Source organism: Chlamydotis macqueenii, chromosome Z (genome assembly GCF_036417535.1).
Source record: "Chlamydotis macqueenii isolate bChlMac1 chromosome Z, bChlMac1.mat, whole genome shotgun sequence".
Classification (NCBI taxonomy): domain Eukaryota; kingdom Metazoa; phylum Chordata; class Aves; order Otidiformes; family Otididae; genus Chlamydotis; species Chlamydotis macqueenii.
The window spans coordinates 28,437,503-28,457,136 of NC_141593.1; the positions used below are offsets into that span (position 1 = coordinate 28,437,503).

Below are 19,634 nucleotides of genomic sequence, written 5' to 3' on the forward strand. Positions count from 1 at the left end.
TTCCTTAGACTATTGCTCTTCATTTCCATCATTGCTATTAATTTTATATCTGCAGCTATATGATAAAGCAAATATTTTTTTCTAAATAAACTCTTCTTTACAGACACTCAGCAACTACCATTCTTGCTTCCCAAATCCTTTTTTGGACACAACCCTGTGCTTACCAGAAGTAACAGGAATATAAGGGAAAATATTTCAGATATCCTCATCACAAAAAAAACCCTCTTCAGATTCCTGCCCATTTTTTTTTGTTGAACGTCACTTATAAATCACCTAAATCACCAGGCTGTTAGCCAAACACAGAATGTTAATCAATGCCCCTGAACCGGTCTCAATAAAGCAGGGAAATTATCCCATTTGTTTTAAAATTTTAAATAATTTCTGACAAAAATTTTAAGTTTGCTGGTTTTCCTCTTTTTCTTTATTTTCCTCTTTCACTACAACAAATAAATTAAGACCATAAGAAATACACATAAATAAAAGTCTACAGAAATCAACAACTGGGGTTTGATTTTGCCAGGTGTTCAACCATGGTCTTTGCCTCTTGCTTTTTAAATCTCCTTGTTCATAGTTGCCTTCTCCTGAAGAGATGTAACATATTTGTTTTCCTTCTGTTGCAGTTATCTCTACTGCTGTTATTTTTGCCTCTGCTGAGCTCCAGTGAAAATTCTCAATGTTTAATTGTAAAATATTTTATAAATAAATGCATGGAATCTACTCTATGTCCAGTCCTAGTTTCTGAAATCCAGAGCATAAAGTGTTGGACCAAAATAACATAACTGCAGTAATGCACTGAAGGAAAACGGAACACAAGATTTCTGTGCTGTTGGGGAGATCGTCCCTCGGGCATGTAAACTATGTCTTTGTGATACATCTGAAGACAACTATTTTGTGATTTTAACTGTAGACACTATCCTTCGTCTTCTCCCTTCAGCAGTGAAGATTCAGTCCTAAGAAACTGAACTAGCCAACAAGATAAAGACAACAAACTAGATCACAGTCTAGGAACTTCTACTGTAGAGCAAGAATTCCAAGTAAACCCATAGTATTGTTCAGTTTGCCAAGGATTTCAGGAGCTCTCAAGTCCAACTTCTTTCCCAAAGCAGGCTCAGACTTGGCATCAGACCAGCTCCTCAAGGCTTTATCCAGTCAGGGCTTGAAAATCTCCAAGGACAGAGACGGCAAAATCTCGCTTGGCCCCAGCTGCATTGCTAGACTGTCTTCACAGGGAAAAAGACTTCCTTTACCTCCAGAATAAACCTCTCATTTCAACTTATGAACATTGTCTCTCATCCTTCCACCATGCATTGCTGTGAAAAGCCTGGCTCCATCTTCTTGGTGACTTCCTTGTAGGTATTAGGGAAAGCTGCTGTTAGGACTCCTGAAACTATCTGTTCTCCAGACTCAACAAGCCCAAGTACCTCAGTGTCCCCTCACAGATGTGTGTACTCCAGCTCCAGTCTTAGTGGTCCCCTGCTGAACTTACACCTGTTTACCCAGTCTTTCCTATAATGGCAGGAAGGCAAGGGCAAAGCTAGACATGGATGTAGATGTTGCCTAATAAGTGCAGAGAGGGGTAGGATAATAATTTCCCTCAATTTCCTACCTATACTCTTGCTCATACAGCCCAAGAGATACTGTTGATCTTTCCTATCACCAAGGCACACTGCTGGCTCATGTTGAGCTTGCTGCCAACCAGGGACTGCAGGACATCCTCGACAGAGCTGCTTCCTAGTCACTCTGTCACTAGCCCGTAGTCTACAAACTATTGGCTCTGGGTTTGTAAAGACCTAGACAGCTGCATAGGACATGTATTCTTCTCTCTTTTGGCCAGTATATTGCTGTATAAGTAGGTTAAAAGTGTGTCTTTTTTTCCAGTGATCACTTTTGTACTACATTCCATTAAGTAGCACAAAAATATCATGTTCATAACAGATAATCTGTATGTTTGTTCTAAGAAAATATGGACTTTCTGACACTCTGCGAAAGATAGGTAACAGACTATTTGAAAAAATATACTTAATATAGAAATGGCACGATAACAGTCAGTGACACAAAAACCATCAGTTTCACTTATTGCCATAGCGTAAGTAACTCCAGTTGACAAGGTTGAACGACCTAGATTAAAAAGTGATGCCCTGCTAGATCATTCTTATTCCTATGAAATTATCTGCAACATTCCTTACACTCTTTGAGGGAAGAAAAAAAAAAAAAAAAAACAAACCAAACGAAAAACCACAAACAGGACAGCACACAGCACTGAGTGCCCCAGGTTCCTTTGGTTTTATGGCAGACAACTATTTCCATACTAACAGGTTAAATGCTGTAACTAGATGTCGTAGTTCAGCTCGTACATTAAAAGCTCTTGAATCAGTACATAAAAGATAGGAGTACTTCATGTAGAATAAACATACTTTAAAAAACAAAATACAAATATTAGCCAATGACAGCAGATTGTTGGGAGTTCAGAAGCACAACTATGAAACAAACTTAAACTTGTGAACATTTGCTCATGGCAAGTAATTTTACTACATGAAATTTGAATCTTAGTAAGACTTGCTTCCCCAAACAACTACTGATATAAAATGTTAACTGAAATCTGAATATCTCAGGCCACACAATTTCATAAGGTTTGACTGTTTGACTATTGACCATCTGCATTACTTGAAACAACAGCATTAAAAAAACCCACATCAAACAGCTGCAAGTGAACCAGCATAAAAACATAACCTTTAAAATACTAGGAGAAGCTTTGTTCCATAAACCAGAATCTCTACTTGCATGATAAAAAATGCCTTTGCTTTGTAAGACTAACGTTAATTCTCAGTCTACTGCAAATAAACCTTGCCTTGGTTTGACATAAGTTCACTAGTGAAGTGTACTTCAGTCATGAAACCTGAATTCTGTGAAACCTGAATTCTATGAACCAGCCTGAAGTTTAGAAAACTAACTGCAGACCCAGTGCACCAAAACCTCTACAAATTTATCTGCCCACTATTGTTCCTTGATATACGCTGACAGGACTATGCTCCTTTGAGTACAAAGGAGTTTCAGATAGTAAGAGAAAAACTGAGCAACTCAGCAAAACCTTCAATCAGAAAGCACCCGGAAAGCTGAAAAGAGATAATACCATGAAGACTCGTGCTTTCATCTTAGCTCATTCACACTTGTCTCACTTCAAAACTTCGAATCTGAGCACAAACAGATTTCCACAAAATAATGGAACGGAGCTGTATTTCTGTGCTATATATCTCCATTCTAAAGCTAAGCATGTTTTACAACCGTAAGGATGGTATCACTCACAGAAGAGCCTTCATGTCTTTCAGAAAGTCCAAAGAATAATCTCCCTGGAAGTTACAGGGAATTGCTACTACTTTCACACAAAATCAGCTATGAGGAGTTAAAACCATAGTGATTCTATGTTTTTCTATTTACTAAATTTGATAGGAAACAACAAAATTAAAATTTAAGAGTTATTTACCAACTTCTTGCAAATTGCAACTCAATTGAAATGGTTTAACCTAGAGTGGACCAAATAAAGTAAGAGCCAACTAAATACTTAACAGAAACTTGCATGTTGATATGATCCTACATATCACATGCTCAGCAAACTAACATGTCAATTTCACCTCATGGCTAACAGTTAATTTCATAAGTCAGCTACTATGCAGGTAGTTCAACTGTTCTTCACTAGCTAAGGCTAACGTAACTTTGAATACAGCCAGACCTTCCTGCAGAAGTAATCTAAACAGCTTTCATAAATCATATATTTATTTTATAAATTGGTGTAATAATCTGTAGAGCCATAGATCTTTATTTCTATATCAAATAACTGTAAAATGGGTATAATCTGATCATTAAATTATTTTAGATTTTTTTAATCAGAAATTTTGAGTAAATTTAGTTTAAAATTATGATTATAGAACAACTATTTTCCTATAAAACATTTTGAAAAGCAAGTATAGGGTTTTAATTAAGGCAAGTAGTTTAAAGGCAAGGGTTTTTTTCTTTACTATATCTTTCCAAATTCTCCAAGAGACCCAAAGCAATTAACATTGAATCCCAATAATAAACATAGTATGTAAAAACTAGAAATACAAATCAGCAATCATTTCTGTACAGCCATGTCTACTTCCTAATGGAATAACTACAATGTACAGCTCATCAACAAGAACGTAGAGTAGAAAACAGTCCTCCTTTACAAAATCTGTAACTCTGTTGTCTCTCCTGGTTATGTCAAGCTACAAAACAACAACACAGAAGTAAGAATACAGCACACATCTTACTTGAGAAAAGCAGTCAGGGCTCTAAATGGAGAATTCCGAAAACTTTTTGCAGCAGTTACATAGAAAGAGGATCTTCAGATTTATGAGGCATTTAACATAAGACAAAAATCCTGACATTTGCCAGTCCTTCCAACAGCAAGAGAACTACAATTATTTTATTTTTTGCTTTCACCTACCTATAATGAGTATACTTAATCCTCCTTAGCAAATACTAGTTACTTTTTGTAGTTCAACTCATCTAAGATTTGCACTGTCAAATTGCACTCTCAGCTGTTTGCAGTGCAGAATGTTGCCAAGAGAGAAGTACGAAAAAGCTCAGGCAATAGTATCGCATTTTGTTTAGATGAGGCTACACAGACCAATAGCAACTCTCATAAATGCTTTGTGGATAACGTGCAATAGGTCACATCAAAAGACATTAGCTCAAACTCACAATCCTGGTCATCCAAACCACTAGCAAGTAAACCCTTTAGATAGCCTATATACATCCAATATCATTTTCAGATTGAGGTAGCTATGGAAGCAAGACTGCTCTCCCTTCTCCCCTCCTCCAGATTTAGGTACACTGAGGGAGATTGACAAAAATCAGACCAAAGGTACTCCAGAAAAAAAATACACAATGCATCACCTGAAAATTCAGCAGACATGAACTAGCTCATTTGAGCTAAAAATGTATTTTCGAATTCTAGCTCCACAGAAGCATAATAAATAGCTATCTCTAACCTTAATAACTGTGTTGTAAGTATTTCTGGCTCAGAAACCTATTAAACTTTTTCAATTCTTTGTAAGAGAAGTATAGTTAACAACACAGAAAAAGAAGTAATCAGCCAAGAAAACAGAACACCTTAACTGAAGCAGAATAAACTGACACAATGGCACCTGCAAAGTGACATATAGTGCACCTTTCAACAGATTTGCTTGTTTCTATTTCTACTTTACAACATTGCATGATTTAACTACACTGAGTTTAAGTGTTTAGAAAACATCCCTGAGGTGGTATGTAAGAGAAAACACAGTTAGATTAATTATTATGAGGTAATAAAACAGAAGAGAGAAGTAATTTACTTGGCAGATAAACAGTAAACATGGCCTTGAGTCATTAGCTATAGTGGCAGCATCCAAAGCCTGAATAAAACCTGAAGACATGATTCTTGCCTTAATGACCTTATAAACTTATTTTAAATAAGACTTCAGGAAGAAGAAAATGAAAGAACTGAAGAAATTGTTTACTCGGAGAAGGTCTAAGAAGCTGACCTATACTCAATGTACTGGGTCTATGGGTGGATGAAACGACCTTCAAAAACAGTGCTAGATATTTTTTGTCCTCTTATAAATGAAAGTCACAAATATTACAAATACACTCAAATTTAGTGATTAATACACAATCTTTTGTGTTCCCATAGCAATGTTACGGATGTCATGTAAGAATTTAAACAAGTAAGACAGGTCAGAAATAAGTTGGGAATTTAGAGAAGAAATCTGCATTGCTAGAATTTTAACTTCTGAGCCTAATTAAAATGTAGATGGTAAAATAGGAAAAATTCCTTTATTAGACACAGCTTACAATATAGTCCATTCACTACCTCTTGATTTTAGGCCACTAAATCTTAAGTTAGGGGACCAAAGACAAACAACTTACCATTCTGGAACAGGAAAAACAACTAAAGGTAGGGTTTCCAAAACCAAGCAATTGAAGGTGTACTATCACAGCTCTGGCCTGTACCTTTTCACATGGTTCCACAGGGAAATTACACTGAACTAGACACCACTGTCCATCCACACACACAAAAAAAAGCATTGCCTTCTTAATCTTACAGTGTATGGAAAAACAACAGGTACTACTAAACTACAGAAGTTACAGAAGTTACAACAATGACATTCTAATCCACTAGGTTCATCTATCCATAGAGAAATTTTGGAAATGAAACACATTGGTACTCATAAATATGTAGAGGATACTACTTTTATGCTGGTTTTGGTACTCATAAATATGTAGAAGATACTACTTTTATGCTGGTTTTTGGGAGGCTTTAGGGAATTCAGGGTCGCAGGGTTTTTTTGAGGAGTGGGTTTTTTTTCTTTCCCAGAACTAATGATGGATGGAGAAAGATATCTGTCCTAATCAACTAAAGCTCCTGTGTCTTTTGCAATTAGGAAGTAAACAGGTAAGCTTCAACCTCAGTTTCAATGAGAAAGAAAAAAAAAAACATCAGTATACAGCATGCATTTTATAAAAAGAATTCAGCTATAAATGAACAAGTTACATAAAATGTGAATATACACTCATAAATGAAAAACGTAACACACAATAAGTGCATGCATCTCCATGTAAGTCCACCCAGCTTTTCAGATGAGCTGTAATTTACTTCAATAAGCACAAACTATTTCAGCTATATGCTATACAGACATAATTTACATGTAACAATTTGTTCTCTTTCAATGAACAAAAACTGTATTTTAAGTGCGTGTATATACACACACAAACAGACACACTCAGATAGGGAATGGATAATTTCTTCCTTGACTTTTTAGCATAATATTGCCAAAACAGAAAGTTTGCTATACTGCAACGCACAGAAGAAAGCAGAAAAATTTCTGTAAGATTTATTCAAGTCCCATATATATTATCAGTGTATTTCAATGACATAATTTTTAGGATTTTCTTTCCTTTTTGTATTTCAAATAGCATAGCACCCTCTGGTGCATTTACTACAAAGAAAATAACTAAGAAGCACTAGTCATGGTTATTTAAAAAAAAAGTTAAAATAAAGGAACTCTTAGAAACAAAAAAAAAAAATGCCTAAAAATTGTTAGAAATTAAACTTCAATTTCATTCTTTCTTATTGAAATATTTTATAACTATTGGAGAATAAAATAAAAAAAAAGGAAAGAAAACTGCAAGTCTGTTGATATAGAAGCATACCAGAAAAAAAAAAAGAAGTTTGAAACTAATCCTGTGTTCTTAATAATAGGTAATTTTTAATTTTGAAATATTCACTAAGGAAAAAAGTAAATGTAAATAATTCAGTGAAACAAAACGTTGTATCAAGCAATATGTCTAGTCTAGGACTTGCAAGAATGAAAATTATTAGGACTACAGTTATGCACACTGTCATAAACTGCTAAATTTCATACCCAAATAGTCACATCTCCTTTAAAAGTCCAATGAGAAAAGAATTTACAAATAACATGATTGTACTACATGGAACATTTCAAACTCTAATACGACATTTTAACTATTACAACACACCTAGTCACTGGGAAAATAATTTCCTACAAAAGTACATTTTGCTGATCACAAAAGCAGAGATCACCACCTGCCTTAGGCAGCTCTTTTGCAAACCTTTGGAAGTCTCAACACAATGCACAAGAAATGAAAGTGACACCTGTTTAAATCAGCCATCTGTCCCTAACAAACTAGATTTAGCCAAATCAGTATATGTACTGCTCCTTAAATTTCCAAAACAAAGTTATACATAGCACCTGTGAGATAAGTTTTGTTATGACTGACAATCAATTTTAACAGAAATAGGTAAATAATAAACTTGTGGCTAACAGAAAAAAAAAAATCTTTAACATTAGTCTATTCATTTGAAAAGCCTCATTAAATTTTCAGCCCTCATTCTTAGTAAAAAGATAAGTAGTTTCATTCATAATTTAAAAATGTACTGCTTTTAGTTTTCTAATACATTCATTTGGCAAAGAGTTTTATTTTGAAATGGAACTCCAGCTACAAGGACACTACAGTGTCCTTTTCATTCCGTCTTTATTTGTGATGCATTCACAACGTGTAGTTTGAACCAATTTTTTTTTTTTAAAAAGGACTTTAAGAGTCACATAACTTATATTTTTAAAGACCTCTTCATTTTTTAAGTATTCCACATGACAATACCTGAAACTGGTAAGCTTTCAGATACTGCAGGTAAAAATACAACTAATACAGAATGTTTTAAGAGGGAGGGACGCCTTTCATAAGAGTCAAAGTAAAGCATTAAAACTAGAAACACAACTAGAACACCAAAAGGAACTCCAATGATAAAAAATTACTGTATTTTAGATACTTGCTTACCTTTCAAGTAAGAAGAGAGGACAACAGTAACAGCCTTCCCTCTGAATGTAAAGTTTAGTAAATGAAAGAAACTGCAATACTTATTTCTGTAGATAGTTTCATGATTAACAAACTACTGTATCAGGTGAGAACAAAAAATGAGTAGTATTAACAAAGCTGACCCTAATTATCAAATAAAGCACCCTGGCTTTAAACTCTTTAACAGCATTATACCTTTGATTCCCTTTTCATTTACCTACACTACATTACTGAAACGGTTTCTCTACAGTAGCACAATGTAGGTTAGCTCACTAACAATACAACAGAGGATATGATTCAGATAGGCTCATTAGGATACACTGAAACACAATTAGATAGTTACACAGTCTAAGCCATGAAAACGAATTAATAAAAAAATCACAAGCCACCTCATTTTCAAACATTGGTTAGCACCACAAACACCAACTATTTTGATAGCTGCAGGCATTAGGGAATCAGAATGCATAATGCAGATCTCATCTGTGAGCATCACAGTATTTCAGAGAGAATAAAGAGTCAATATTTTTCTCAGTAAAGGCTGTAATATTCAGAGAGGTGATTACAGCTGCATTATTATTTTCCAAATTGCAGTCACTATCTAAAGAAAATGTGGCTAAATACTACTAAAAAGGTCTTTGTTTTTAGACAAAGTCATGCACTTTTAATCTGACTTTTAAGAAATATCTGTACATCTCCTCACAGAGTTAAAATAGAAAGTTTGTCTCCTAGCCTACGTACATACTTTCCTTTGCTTCCAGGGGTCTGGATACACATTCTGCAAAGACAGATTCCATCCCAAGTAGTACGCTGTCCCGCTGTAAGAGAGCTACTAAAGAAAGGCATGATGCAGAGCTGACATCTTTTCAACTGACAATAGTAGACGCCAGGAATGATTTCACAACCAACAAATAGCATAAACTACCCGATAAAACTAATAACAAACACATTAAGACTTAAATGTGCCATATAAATGATACACAACTATAACTCTCACTGAAAATTCCTGTTATTTGTCAGCAGGACTTAGAAAATTAGCACTCAGTAATTTTATCTTGAGTAAAGTCATAAAAAGATGGCAACACAGAAACCTTTGGTCATTACTCAAAATAATGTATGTTCTAAGTTCTTGTTGGCCCATAAAACACAAATTTAAAAAAAAGACAGATCCAATATGCCTTAGCTCACTTAATATCAATATGAACAATGCACCAACTACTTAGCACGTTTTGTAGTTCAAAGCCGCTTGGAAAAATTGCCGCTGTCACATTCATTGGTAGTTCCAACATGAGACAAATGAATATACTGCTGTTGAAACTGTAATGAGAAACCTGCATTTTACACAGGGTTGTACAGATATAAAAATAGAAAAAGTATATACACAATTAAAATTTAGGTTTTAGATTAAAAACAATAACATCCATTTCCCTATTTTACTAAATAAAGCAATAAGGAAATAAATAAGTCATCACTTCAAACAGAGAAAAGCTTGTCCCAATGACGCACGATTTGACAAGTCAAAGGGGAGAGTGCAACTGGCTATGGAGATGTTAAAAAGAGAATTTCATTGCCATAACAGATGTCAAAAATTAACTTTATCCAAAATAATTTTAAAAGTGCACAAAGTATGATTTGACACCACTGAAAAAAACCCAAATCTTTAGATCTTAATAAGCAATCACAAAAAGGATGAAGAAAATAAACATTTGGGACTAAAAAAAAGAAAATACAAAACATCCTCCTTGATAACACAATTTCTACCACAGCGCATTGAGAGGTAAAAAGCTACCTCTTCCCTCTTTCCCAAACATGCCCTTGGAATACACTCAGAACAACAAAATCACAAAGACTTTTTTTTCAATACTGTTTCTTCTTTTCTCCTTTCTTTGCTGCTCAGCACACAAACTCACAGCCAATGTCTTGGATTTCCTTCATTGTGGAGAGTTTAAGGAAATTGAAATGGATTCTCTGCACACGAATGTAACTCACTGTCTACAAACTAGATCTACACATGCACTGTTCCATTCTACACTTGCAGCATGAAAGAGCCATTTAAAAAATAATCCCCCGCAGAAGGAGTGCAATAAGAAAAAAAACCCTGCTACTCTGTGTGTGTATGGGTAGGGGTATGGAATAAACAAAAAACATTTCACAATACAAAGAAAATACAGCTTGCACTAAAATAAGCAGCAACATTAACTACGAATAAACTAAGAAATTACATGGCTGGATAAAGCACAGAAAAGTGATTGATACGATCGATAGCACGATAATATCATTAAAAGATATAGCAAGTTCACAAAAATCTGCAGCACTTAGCAGTCGCATCAAACCAGAACAAGGCCCCTGTAAGTGAAAGTGGAAAAACATCCCCTGCTCCTTGGTGTGCCACAGGATCCGTCTGTGGCTGCATCTCTCCTCCCACTCCCATGGTTTTTTTTTCAGGTTTAAAGTAACCTTAGACTGTGGCCGGACCCTCGTTCCCCGGTTTCTACATTCCCCCATCCGTGCAAACGAGCGACGAAGGAAGATGCATACCCACCGCATCCAAGCGATTGTCCAAGAGGTCCCAGAAGCGCGCCTCCGTCCCCGTCACCGCAAAGCCTCTCTTCCTCCTCACCCCGCACCGCGGCCAGCTCCCCTCCCCGCCCAACGGACACCCCCATCCCAACCGCCGCTCTCAAGAACGCGCTCCCCACCCAACCGCAAAGTGCACCCGGGGGCAGCGGGGCTGGAGGCGGGGGTGGGGGAGGGAGGACGAGGAAGAGGGGACGGAGAGGGGAAGGCGGCGAGGGAAAGCGGCGGAGCCGGGAGGGCGACCCACGTTCCCCTCGCCGCACCGCAACCGAGCGCGCAGCCCAAGGGAACAGCGCCGGGCCGGATGCCGCGAGGAGGGGGGGAGGCAGCGGCTGGGGGAGGGAGAGCGGAGGGAGGGCCGGCGTGCGCCCGGCGAGCATATTCACCTGGGCTGAGGCGGGCTGTGGCGTTGTTCCCGCTGTCGTTGCTGCTGGAGGTGGCTGTTGTTGTTGTTGTTGTTGTTGTGGGTGACGATGAGGAAGGGGGTGAGGAGCAGCAGCAGGAGGAGGAGGAGGAGGAGCAGGAGAGGAGCGGTTGTTGTTGATGGGTAACAGTCGCCAGGACTACGGTGACTATGGCGCTTGATTCACAAGGCAACGGTTGCTATAACTCACAAAAGGGATAGCGAGCGAGGGAGGAGGAGGCGGCGGCCTAGCCGGAGAGGCCCGGAAGAGGCGGGGCCTGCCCTAACGGACGGCACCAGGGCGGGCGGGAACGGCTGCTTCAGCCGCACCGGGCACTGCCTCGGCTCGTGCGGGGCGCGAGGGCCGCCGCCGCGGGCGGGCGGGCGCGCGGCGGGGCTGCCGGCGGCGGCGGGTGGCGGGTGGCGGCGGGTGGCGGCGCCGGGCCCGCGGCGAGGGGCGTGGCCGCGCGGGACGCCACTTCCGGCGGGCGGGGAGGCGGGGGCCGGGCTGCCGCGCGCTGGCCGCCGCCGTAGGGGTCGCAGAGCGCCCGCCGGCGGGCGGTACAGGCAGGAAGTTACTCCCGGCGGCGGGAGGGCTCCCCCTCCCACCGCCGCCTGTCGCAGGCGCCCCACGCCTCTTTCCCTGGGAAAATGGCAGCGAGGAGCCGCTGGCGGTGGGGGAGCTGCCCGCCTGCCGCCATTTTAAGCCGGGAGCGACGGCGGCGGCCGGGCCCGCGGCTCCGCAGTGGCCCTGCCCGGCGCAGGCTCCTCCGGTGGAGAGGCGCCAGGCCACGCTGTGGCGGAGCCACGGCTCTGGGGCATTCGGTGGCCGCCGTGGGTCCAGTTGGCCATCCCGCACCGACGGGCCTCGACCCCTGCGCAGGCGGTGGGGCCGTGGAGGCCGTGTGTGCGGTGCTGACAGACAGCTGTAAAAACCGGCTGCTCTCCCCCTGGCCGTTTGTGTCTCAGTTCGTTCGAGGTGTGTACTTGGGGACAGGTGACACGGCGGTGTAGGTGGTTTTCCGGCGATGTACAATGCCGGCACATGTAACGGCCGCTGCAGTGTATCTCTAGTCCCAGGGTGTCCCATCTGCAGCTCTTCATTAACCTGCAAAGTACCTCCACAGCTTCGCACACAGCTGCTGCTGTCCGTGCAGCTAGTAATGCTCCCCTGTAATCTATGTAAACCACGTAATTCCCTCATGACCGTTTCCTAAGTACTGGTCTGTATCCTCACAGGTTCTGTTACCAATGAATGGTTTTAACAATATTGACGTCTTCCTTACACCTGTCGCTATAAGCACCTGACATTTGCCTCACATACCCTACCACGACTCCCTACAGGAGCAGATCGAAATTGCTCTTGCATACCATGGAAGCGTTTTCAAAACATTAGCAGATTTACCGTGATTTTCAAGGCCCCATGTAACCATCATAGCCATAACAACTATTTACACAAAATAGCGAAAAATCTGTAAGTACATAAAAACGAAATTGTAACTGACGGAGCTTGAAGTCTGTAACAGAACAGTCTTGAATTAATAAGACTGTGCACTTCTACAGCTGAAGCTATGTCTTGCTGCTTTCCTACTGTGGAACCTAATCTTCCTGAGATGTTAAACTTGTAACTGCTCTGCTGGGATCTTCAACCTTGGTGCATGCCTGGGTGTTTTAAGAGCTGACAGTCACTCACCTGCCTCACAAGAGTAGCCTTGTAAATCAGAAACACTAAGATGAGACACAAACAGAAGGAATCTAATTTAATAACAATATATAGCAATACATTTAGGCAGTCAGTTAATTTGAAGGTAAAAGATACTTTGATAAGCATCTTGCATTCTGTCTGTCCAGCAAACAGAGGTACTTTTATTTAGCTGGTAGTACATTGAAAGGTTTGAGGATCTGTGTTTTCATTGACTTTTAAATTTCATGTGAACAAAGTAAAGGACAAAAAAAAGGTATTGGAAACACCCTGACTAGTTTTGCCAGAAAATTGTTGCTGGAGCAATGTGACTCAGTCCCATGGGAAAGCTTTAGCAACATTCATCTCACCCGTGTCACAACAGAAAGAGCTGATCTTAAGTTTTTTACTTCTTGATACTGTACTGTTTTTTTTTTCCTGTTGTGTCAGTTATCACTTGCGTGCTTATTTGCTTGGCAAGATGAACAGAGTGAGCTGTGGTAAATGTAAAGTTGAAGGATAAATGCACTGGGCTGCTGATTTGCGGTCTCAAATCATGGAACTTTATGTGTCTATCTATGTGGAAAGAATGAATCAAACCTAATTCAGGCCTTAGCAGAAATTTAAAATATACGTATGTATTCATGAATATATTTTCTGAACTCTTCATGATTTGGCTTTTTTATAACCTTCAGAGAAACTTTTTGAATAATTTGTCCAGTCTCCCCTTAAACTCATGTATAAGCTTTGCATTTGCAACATATTTGGTCAAGAAGAGCCAACTGTCTGGCAACTGTTACATGAAAAACATGTAACAGTTTTGCTTTCTCTGAAATTGAGTCCCATTGGTTTCTGTCTTTTCTGTTCTTGTCAGGGCTTATGATGAGGGCGAGAAAGCAAAAGAGATATGTATAGACGTTGATTGTAGAGCCATAGAATGGTTTGAGTTGGAAGGGATCTTTTAAAGGTCATCTCATCCAACCCACCAGTATGTTTGCTTTTCTCTTGACTGTTAAATTCTTCATGTGTCCTGTAAATGATCTCCAATTCCAATGCTGGATTTTTTTTTTTCCCTCTTCAATGTGCATCTAGCTCATACGCACCATTGTCAGAGACCAGAGGCCTGTATGCTGGAGCAACTGTGCTTTCTTCTCCTATTACAGAAGAACTCTCACAGGATCAGGGGGACAGAGCTTCGCTCGATGCAGCTGGTAGTGGCCGTGGTAGCTGGACTTCATGTTCAAGCAGTTTTCAGGACAACATACAAACAATACAGCACCAGAGAAGCTGGGAGACTCTGCCTTTTGGACGTGCTCACTTCGATAGTTCAGGAGATGGGGCAGGACTGTGGGGCTCAGGCAGTCATATGGACCAGCTGATGTTCCTTGATCATGGCACAAAGTATGGCAGGCAAAGTCAAGGTAGGGAGGGCTTTGATCAAGCACAATCCAGAGCAAGCTGGGCATCCTCAACCAGCTACTGGGGAGAGGACTCGGAAGGTGATACAGGTACCATAAAGCAGAGAGGTAGGAAAGACATTTCAGTTGAAGCTGAAACCACAGCATAACATCGGTACCAGCAGAGGAGTCAAAGCTAGCTCCTGTGCCCGCTCCTATACCAGTATCATCAAGTAGTACAAAGGAGCTTGTTGGTAAGTTATGTTAAGGGGTAGGCAACTTAGTACAGATCCAGAGGCTATGCTGTCTGGCTGCTTGTCAGGGTTCTTTTGAATACTGTAGTAAATACGGAGACCACCACACAATTCTGCTTAAGTATATCAGTTATTTATTACTTACCTAATTGGTAAATACTAGTATATGTAAGGGAGGACATAAGGGGGTGCAGCCTAGTTAGTGAGTTGAGGCTCTTGCATCTACATTAGCAATGGGAACATATTATGTGCACTCATGGCATGCATCTTCCAGTTCGGTTGCATTGGAAAAGTGCCTTGAAAAGGCACATGAAGTTTGTGTGTACCAGGATTGCATCATGAAGAGAATCAAATCATGGTAAGTGGAGTTGATAAGAGATTTGCCTTGGTAATGCACTGTTCATATGCACTAAAATGCTGTATTAGGCATATCCATAGATAATTTAGAAGCCTGACATGTTAATCAGTATTTAAAGTATCTTACAGTTTGGTTACACTGAGTTTGTAATAAACCAGTATCATACACAGAAGTATCAGTAATGATTTTTAAAATGATACCGAGATATATTCCTAGAGCAACGTTACCTATATAATGAGTAAAAATAATCCAGTATGAAAGAAATTAATCATTCTTCAGTATCTGATATAAGAAACGAAAAAACCACTGAGTAGGCATATGTTAAGCCACATTGTATCTTAAATAAACAAACACAGATTTGTTTGGTTTCCATGCAAAATCTGAGATTTTACCAGCCACTGAGAATCCACATTTCTTTAGGAAAATGACCAAAATCCTGGAAGAAATTCCTTTGATTATTGAATTCAGGGTTTGTAGTTGTTTAACCAGAGTTAGCATAGTCATTCAAACAATTTCTACAAAAATAATTTTGCTCCAACTTTCTAATGTCAGGTAACAGTGCCAAAGTGATGACCTTTGTAGGTGTGGCCAGAGGTTTCTGAGTCTAAGCACTGGCTTTTGTACAGAGACCAGAGAAGATGTTCAGCTGTCTGGCCACATATGAGGCTTTAAAATTTCTCTTTTATGATCAAAGACCATGGCAAAGAAGCCTGTGGGTTGGATGGAATTATCCCCTTGATCTGTTCTGATTAAATCTATCCACTCCAGACAGTGACAAAGGATAAAGTAATTAATTGTCACTTTCTGCACTCTGGTGTCCTGCAGAGTTAGTGCAAGTCCTTGCCTTCACCAGACTGTGTCTGGACTTTGCAACTGCTGTGAAAACCAAGTGAGCATTGCCCTTTCTGGAAAAAAAAAAAAAGTTCAGATAGCTGAAGTAGTAGAAAAATGGGGGTTTTTTTGAGACTGCAACACACAGTACTCTGTCAGAACTGTACTACCTACTCCATGAGTGGGTAATTTTGCAGATGAATTTTAAACATCTAATGGAGATCTTCTCTAATACAACTATCCACCCTCAAGAACATATGCCTAGTAGATCTTAATTTAAATTCAGCATACAGTTATAAACCAAATTATCCCCTTGTTTACACAGAATTGGCTTCTTTGTTGAAGTCAAACGGGGATACTTCATCACTAGGCTGGATTAGAGTAGACCAGTCTAGGGTCTTTTGGTAGGCTTCGTGTTTGTAAACAACAGCCTTTTTTTGTGTGTGATATAATGCTTTGTATATTGAGTCAGTTAGGCAAGAACATACAATGTTATGAAAAAACAAATTTGCAATGGGAGTTGTATTATACAGTCAAGGGCATGGTGGCCTGCTCTTGGTATAAATATGTACAGTTTTGTGTGACATTTTTTTCCCCCATTGCAGTGAGCCGAGAGGAAACATTTATTCAAGTTGCTCATGTGTATTTTCATTTCTTTCCTAATTTGTACAATCAAATCTGTCAAACTCAAAACCTGTTATATATTAAAGCTTAAAATCTGTTGCTATTCTGGAATTAAGTGTTACTGATTTCTAGTGTAGGCACTGTTTTATTTTATTTTTTTCCTTCTATAGAGACTTATCAGAAAAATATCTCACTGGCTTAAAAATCTGCACTTTAAACATTTGAGTCATGAAATCTTATGGAAAAGATAATGAAAAATCAAAGAGAGTTTTTTAAAAAAGATCATTTAAAGGCCTTTGAACTGAACTCACTATGCTGAGTAATTAATTGAAATAATTAAATTACTGAAATGAGGAAATAATGTGCTTAGAAATAAATTAAAGCAATTGATTACTCATACGGGATTTTTTTTGTTAGATGAAGATATGCATTGTTAATTACAGGTTTCTTACTGTAATGTAATCTTATTCTCTATCTAGAGGAAATGACTTTATAAGAGGCCACATTTGAACTAATAGTTGATGAAAGAGGTGGTGCTAATGTGGATAATAAAGATTGTAAATAAACTACATATTCTTGGCAAAAGATTGCTTGCAATGTTAATCTTTATGTGTGTCTGCCTTCTCAAGAATAATAAAGCATATCTGCATTTATCACTTCATGTTATTAAGTTTAGGCCAGTGAAAAAAAAAATAAATAAAGTTTGGTAATTTAGCACATAACTTCCAGAAAACTTACATTTTATATGTCCTTAGATATGTTGTTTTCTAAATACAAATTTCAGATCCTGTTCTTCCTTGCTGAGACCATATTGACAGCAGCATAGTGTGGCCAATTTTCTTTCCTGCGACTGTGCTGTGCTACCATCGGTCTCACTGAGGTTCCAACCACTGAACTGCAGAAGCATCGAGACTGGCTGGCACCTCTGGAGAGCGCCCAGTCCCACCCCTGCCCGGAACAGGTCAGCCGCAGTAGGTTTGTTGCTCAGGGCCGTGTCCAGTCAAATTTGAGTATTTCCAGGGATGGAGACTTCACAGCTTCTCTGAGCAACCTGTTCCAGTGTTCAACAACCTTCACTGTAAAAAAAAAAAGTTTCTTCTTATGTTTAAATGTAATTTAGTGTATTTTGATTTGTGCCCATTGCCACTTCTCCTGTCACTGGGGACCACTGAGAGGAGTCAGAGTCCATCTTCTTTACTGTCTCCATCAGGTATTTATATACAGTTATAAAATCTCCCTGAGCCTTCTCTTCTCCATGCTAAAGACTTCCAGCTCTCCCAGCCTTCCCCTGAATGAGAGATGCTTCAGTCTCTTAATCACCTTTGTGGTCCTTTGCTGGATTCACTCCAGTGTGTCCATGTCTCCCTTGCACTGGAGAGCCCAGGACTGCACATAGTACTCCAGATGTCTCTCACCAGGGCTGAGCAGAGAGCAAGGATGACATTCCCCTGCTTATTGGCAACACTTTTCCTAATGCAGCCTGAGAGGCTGTTGGCCTTTGCTGCAAGGCCACATTAGTGGCTCATGGTCTACTCATCCTCCAGAACCTCCAGGCTTTTTTTGTCAAAGCTGCTTTCCAGCTGGTTGGCTTTTAGCCTGTGCTGGCATGGGAGGTTATTTCTCCCCAGGTGCAGGAGATGGCATTTTCTTTTCTTGAATGTCATTATGTTCCTGTTGGCCTGTTTCTCCAGCCTGTCCAGGTCCCTCTGAATAGCAGCACTCATCTCAGTTTTGTACCACCTCCAGATTTGCTAAGGTCGCACTCTTGTCCCACCACCTCTAGGCCCTTAATGAAACTGTTAAACAGTACTGGACTTAGTCTCAATCCATGGACCGTACCAGTGGTGACCACACCAGGTGGGCTATGTGCCAGTGACCACAGTGCTTTGGGCCTGGCAGTTCAGCCAGTTTTCAATCCACCTCCATTTTTGTAGTGGATGCTTCATGAATTTGTCTGAGGATGTAACAGATGACAGTGTTAAAACCCTTGCTGAAGTTAAGATAAACAACAACCACTACTTTCCACTCATCCACCAAGGCAGTCATTTCATTATAGAAGGTTATCATGTTCGTCACACATGATTTACCCTTCATAAATCCATGCTGACTACACCCAGGCACCTCAACATATCTGGAAATAATGTTCTGGATTATTTGCTCCCAGTCATCTTCTCTGGAACTGAGGGAAGGATGATCATTCTGTAGTTTTCTGGATCCTCCTTTGGGCCCTTCTTGAAGATAGGGATGACATTTGCTTTTTCCCAGTCTTCAGGAACTTCTCCCACTTGCAGTGACCTTTCAAAGATACTTGAGGGTGGCCTCACAATGACATCCACCAGATCCCTCAGCACTCGTGAGTGCAACCTGTCAGGCCCTGTGGATATATGAATATCCAGTTTGTTTAAATGTTCTCTAACCTGATCCTCCTCCACCAAGGGTAAATATTCCTTGCCCTGGTCTTTCCCCCTGGTCTTAGTGACCTGGGGTTGCTTTGCCTCCAAGAACTGAGCTGAAGAAGGCATTGATGACTACCTTAGCCTTTCTGATGTCCCTTACTTCTAAATCCCTGACCCATTCAGCAGCAAGCCCACATTCTTCCTAGTCTTCCTTTTCCTGCTGGTATACCTGTAGAAAACTTTCTTTTACTCCCCGCATCCCTCACCAGAGTTAACTTTCCTAACCCTTCATAAACACATTTCCTAATATCAGGGTCTGCTTGCTAATCATTACCCATAAGCTCCCAGCCACCTCATCATCCATCCCAAGGCAGAGATCCATGTATCCCCACTGCTCTCTCACATAAAAGATGATAACCCCTCCTCACCTTCCCAGCCTGTCCTTCCTACAGACCCTGCATCTGCCCATTGCAGTGCTCCAGTTGTGTGAGCTATCCCTATGTTCTCTCTGATCACCAGTTTTTGTTTCAGGCCTTATATTTACTGCATATTGGTGCTTTTGAGCATTAAGTAACTGGCACTGTCATGCTGGCTGAGGTATTTTCTTTATCTTTGTGGACCAGAGAAATCCTACTGCACTTCAGTACTTGGACCATATTTTGCAAGATATATGTGGTAAGAATGCAGTCTTACTTTCCATCACTTGTAAGAAAAACAAGGGTATAATTTCTGAACGTAGACAT

The 19,634-nt window shown here is 40.0% G+C and overlaps 1 protein-coding gene across 4 annotated transcripts in view; it reads right to left on the reverse strand.

The window, feature by feature from the left end:
• RFX3 (regulatory factor X3) overlaps positions 1 to 11,730 on the reverse strand; it is a 126,110-nt gene extending 114,380 nt beyond the window's left edge. For all 4 annotated transcript variants that reach the window (XM_086769929.1, XM_086769927.1, XM_086769928.1 and 1 more), the window contains exon 1: positions 11,334 to 11,730. The gene's annotated coding sequence lies outside the window, so the exon portion shown is untranslated. The remainder of the gene's footprint in view (positions 1 to 11,333) is intronic.
• Between the last annotated feature and the right edge of the window lie 7,904 nt (positions 11,731 to 19,634).